The sequence below is a fragment of the Pteropus alecto genome, unplaced genomic scaffold (genome assembly GCF_000325575.1).
Source record: "Pteropus alecto unplaced genomic scaffold, ASM32557v1 scaffold21, whole genome shotgun sequence".
NCBI lineage: Eukaryota > Metazoa > Chordata > Mammalia > Chiroptera > Pteropodidae > Pteropus > Pteropus alecto.
In genome coordinates, this window is record NW_006436282.1 from 22052122 (window position 1) to 22057472 (window position 5351).

The 5351-nt window shown below is 50.3% G+C and overlaps 1 pseudogene; it reads right to left on the minus strand.

Moving 5' to 3' along the window:
- Positions 1-1186: 1186 nt before the first annotated feature.
- On the minus strand, positions 1187-1305 carry LOC112479817 (annotated as a pseudogene).
- Between the last annotated feature and the right edge of the window lie 4046 nt (positions 1306-5351).

A 5351-nucleotide genomic window follows, 5' to 3' on the forward strand; every position in this document is an offset into this window, starting at 1 on the left:
AAAAAGCCAGAAGCAAGGAGACATTGAACCCTTGAAGGCTCAGAGGAAGGCCTGAAGCGGGGTCGTGGGCCCTTCCGGTCAGCGAGCCCTGACCTCTGGAGAGGAGAAAAATTGTGTCCCAGCTCCTTGCGGGCTGCTTCCTCCGCGACCTCCCCATCCGTATGTCTTCCCCTGTGAGGACGGCTCTCCTCTGAGAGTTCATTCAAGTTGGTGTAAGCACGCTATCCCGCATCCCAGGGGAGGCTCTGTGACCTCCCAGGCGGTGATGTGTGTGACGCAGTGACTCATGTTCTCATGGTCACCGCCGGGCAGAGGCCCGGCTTCCGCTGGCCCCTTGATCTCACTCTTGCGTCTTCCCTTGGGCTTGCGCGGACCCACACGTGGATTCTCCCAGTCCTTGACCATGGAGCAGGGTGCAACCACCTCTGCTGCGGGGAAGCTCTGTGGCCAGGCCCTCCTCCACCTCCCCAGCCAAGACCCCAGCCAAGACCCCGCTGCTCGGTGCTGGCTGCTCCAGCATCTACCGCCTCTGACCTCTCCTCTTCTAGGCCCCACTTGCCCTTGCCTGGTGAGCGGAGACCATGCCGGTGCCAGCACCCTGCCGACGGTGCTGGCCACAGAAGTCTCTGCGATTGGCTGGGAAATGGGAGGTGCAGGGAGGGTCTCCTCTCTCCTGGTTTTCCTCTGCGAGAAGCCCCACAGCAAGGCACTACTGGGTCAATTTAATGGGACAGTTCCCGCGATGGAGAAGCATGGCCACAGGCCTCCAGAAGGCGATACAGCCTCCGGTGGCGCGTGCAGGCCACTCCTTTCCTCCAGCCCCTGGCTTGCTGTGACTCCCCCGAGGGGCTCAGAGCAGTCCTGCCATTTCCGTTTCGCCTCTGTTAGGGTTCTCCAGAGAAACAAGATCAGTAGGATATGTATCTATAGCGTGAGATTTATTTTAAGGAATTGGCTCACGCCGTAGCGGGGGCTGTCAAGTTCAAAATCCATACGAAAAAAGGCAGGTTGGAAGTTCAGGTAAGAGTTGATGCTGTAGTCTTTTTTTTTTTTTAAGATTTGTTCTTATTTATTTCTTTACTATTTTTTATTTTTTAGGTGAGGCAACCCTTGGTTGACCACACAGATTGCAAGGACCTTGTCAGCTTACGATCCCTTATTTTTAATTTATTTTTATTTTTTTTTACACCTATAGCACCTGGTCTTCCTAGGTAGTCTCCCATCCAAGCACTAACCAGGCCCGACCCTGCTTAGCTTGCGAGATCAGACGGGATCGGGCACGTTCAGGGTGGCGTGGCCGTAGACTCTCTCTGTATCTTAATGATAAACTTATCTCAGCACTATTTACTAAGTAGTCTAACAAACGTTGACAGGAAATGCTGCACCCCTGAGCTTTTGGGGGGGCTTTGTACTTTGTGATTGGATGAGGCCCACCCACACTGCGGAGGGTAATCTGTTTCACTCAAAATCTACTGACTTCAGTGTTAATCTTATCTAAAAAAATACCTTCACAGCAACATCTGGATGAGTGTTTGACCAAACAACTGGGCACCATAGCCTAGGCAATTGACATGTAATAGTACCCATGTGGCCCTACACCTGTTTATCTCATAGGCCTGTGTGTCTGAACCCCATGGGCGGGCTTGGTTTGAGGTTTTCTGAGAATCTCCTAGCCCACATGTAAACAGCCAATGCTCCTGGCTGGGGGTGGGGCTGGGGGTGGGGGTGCCCACCTCCTTTACTGGGCATCGCTGAAGCTCATGCGTATAATATCTCTATCATGAGAGAAGAGAAGCACACTGTTAGACACAGCAAACCTTCGGTTAAGGGAGTATGAGAATTTTATAAGGGTCTATATTACTTTTCAACAGTAAGAAAGATTATATTTAGGAATGTAAGACTTGGCTTTTAGCAGGGGAGGTTGGTTGTGGCTTGTTCTGGGAGACCCAGGCTGGGTGGCTTAGGCTGGGCCTGTAAGCAAGGCCACCGGGGAGGAGAATGCAGGCCCCCTGACCCGGGCCTGGGCCTCATCCCACCTCACTGCACAGCTCCATGGTCTCTGGTTTCAGTTAGAGACTTGGAGGCCGAAGCCGCAGGGAGAGTGAGGCCTCTGAGTTAATTCAGGGCCTGCAGCCTGGAGTACCTGGCTCACTATCACATACAAGGCCCCAAGGGGCAGTGGGAGAGGGATCGCTGGGAGATCTGCTTCCAGGTCCGATCAGGACAAAGCGCAGAAATCAAACCCCAGTCAGCCTTCTGCAGCATCCTGGCAGGTGTCAGAGAAGAGAGGCCAGCCCCTCAAGGGCTGCTGGAGACGGCGCTCTGTGGACAGACCAGCGAGCCACACCAGCTTGTCTTCTCAGCAACCTCGTCCCCTGTGGTCGCTGATACGATCTGGTCCCAGCCCTGGATCAGCTCTCCTTGGGGAAGACAGGAAGAGGAAACCCAGGCTGATCTAGGGGGAGGAGAAGGGATGAGCAGAGAAGCAGAGGGAAACTCCAGACCCCCTTCTCAGGGAGGCTGCCTCCCCCACAGTCGGGGACAGCCCAGGCTGGGTGTGACGAGGAGGGGTAGGCAGTCATGGGGGCTGAGACCATCAGTGACGGAGAAGGGAAGGGACCCAACGATGGAGACAATTGGGTGGTGGAAGGAAGAAGTCGATGAAAGTCATTGTTGCTTTGTGTTCAGGGAAGGTGATCATGTTATTCTTAGAAGGAAGCATATTTAATGAGGATGTGGAATCCCACACCAAAACCCTTGAGTTCTTCATTTCCAAATAGTGGGCTTGGTAAGTTTACCTGAAATCGTGATGGTGACAGCTGATGTATATGTAGCCTTGCTCTCCGTGAGGCAGGATTCCAATCCCTTTACATATACTGTATGAATTTATATAATGCTCATAACCCCTTACTGTTGTCTGTGTTTTAGGGATGAAGAAACTGAAGCACAGAGAGATTAGGTTACAGGCCCAAGTCCCAGAGGCAGTAAGTGGCAGAGCAGGAGTTGAACCCGCGCAGTCTAGGTCTTAACCGCATGCCAGGGTGTCGTTTTGCAGGAAAGGCCACCAAAGGTCTACAGGTCCTTTTTATCCCGATGTTTGCTACAAGACGAGGACATCAGCTCTCCTCCAACCCCTGGCACTTTGGCTGGTCTTACTGGGAGGCTTTTTGTGAAGGGAAAGTAGAATTTCACTCAAAAGCTTTTTCTTTTCTTAAGGAAGATAGTGCTCTCAAATTGAGCACTGGAACCATTGATTCAGGGATAACAGGAAGTATTTGTACAAAGAAACGCATTGCCTTGCACAATTTGCTATTGCTTTCTTTGGCAGATTTATAGAATCTGAACAAAGGAAATTCAAATGGTCCTGTATTTATTTCCCTTGGCTGCTCAGGAAAAGGGGAAATGGATTTTTTTTTTTTTTAACATAAATACCATCACAGGCAATCACAAATATTGATTCTGTGCAGGGTTTTTTTTTCTAATATACGCACATAGTAGGGGCTCAGTAGAAATTGACTAAAGCTGGACTGCGTGGTAAGAATTGTGTCTGCTGCGTTCTGGCTGCATGACCCTGGGTGAGCTACTTCCGTTCTCTGGGTCACAGTTCATTTTGTAAAGTAGAGTTCAGAATATTATAGTCCCTACCTCCTTGAGTTGCTCTGAGGATGGCATGGGTTAATCAAGGCAGAGAGCGCAGTTGGATGCCGGGCCTCTGCCTTCACATGGCTTTATGCGGGAAAGTGAGAGGAAAATGTGGCCAGGCCAGAGGAGGTCCCCCTGGGCCCCTGCTCCTGATGGTCTGGCCCAGAAGTGACATTGATCTTTTACAGATGTTTGCATTGTAATGAAAGTCTAGCAATAATTTGCAAATTTATTAATTTGCAAGCTTTGCAAGTTCCTTTAGAGAACACTAGTTTAATCACCCTCATTGTAGATATGGAAACCAAGGCCCAGAGAGGGGAAGGGCTCGCTCGGCCCTCACAGTGACGCCCTGTCACCTCTGCGACTTAAGTCCCTCTAGGTGGGAGGCTGTATTGCTTCTCCAGATTTGTTTCTCTATCTAAGACTGTGACCTGATCGCAGGTTCGAATGTCGAAGAATGAAGAGATCACCTTTGGGAAAATGCAAACACAACTCAAGGTAGTAAGTTTGGCATTGAGGTGGTGCCAGGATTCACCTGGGAAGGGATAGCGGCCATCAGTTTAATAATCAGACCTCTTAGCCACGGGACTAGTTAACCTGGGAATTCTTTCCCAGAGGATCTCACCATGATTTCTGTCCTGGCTGTTGACGGCTGAAACTATGGAGCAGTACGCATGTTCTAGATCATTGGAACCACAGTGATGACCGTGTAGAGTCCAGAACCCTTATGTCCACGTCACAGCGAGGGAAAGTGACACCCAGAGAAACGTTATCTGTCTGTTATCTAGTTCGAGATGGATTTCACACCGGAACCGAGACTTGCTGACTTCCCAAGCAGGAATCCGACTGTAAGAAAACAGCACTTCCCTCAGCAAGCCTCTTTGTGATTTTCCCAGTAGCAATGTTTTAAAAAATATTTCACAAAACCCCCCAACTCCAGCTCTTATAAAGGCGGACCCTGTAGACATGGGAAAGAGAGTTTGTTGCTCATGCAGATTTGAAGACTGTAGGCCTACAGAGGGCAGAGAGCTGATTCCCAGGAGAAGGCAGAGTTAGGTCGTTGGACATCTTTGGCTGTGACTAGCCTTGAGAGTTAGTTTGAGGGTCTAGCCTAGGGCTACTCAAAGGAGGTGTCTGTGACACTGTCAGTTGGTAAACTTTTGGCTACCGGTCTGCAATAAATATAGAAATTGAGAGTAAACATATGGAAATTTATGGCAATTGGCAGAATAGTTTTATGCTCACTGAATCTAATAATAAAAATGTATTTTGTGTATCTTTATGGTTTAGTTCATCTTTTCTGGAAGTAAGTCTCAAAAATGTTGCATGTCCCTGATTATTCATGAGGCTGAGCACGTTTCCATGTGGTTATTGACCATTTGTAAAGAAATGCTGATTGAATGGATTAGGTGTTTAGAGAAGGTTCGCTGAAGGAGAAGAGTATTGTAGCTGAGCAGCAGTAAGGGGCGGAGCCAGGTTCCCAGCCCTGGAGCCTCCGGACTCCAAGCCAAGGCTCACTGCAGGCTGCCCCTGAGCAGCACCGCTCCCCATTCCTCCCACGAGCAGCACCGCCCCCCATTTCTCCCGCAGCACCCCCGGGCAGGCTCAGATCTGTGGGTGCCCTGTGGGGCTGGGCCTGACAGCCAGGCTCTCCTCATCAGCAGCCTCCTCTGGTCCCTGCTAGGAGAGGGGGCATCCTGCCATGTGGC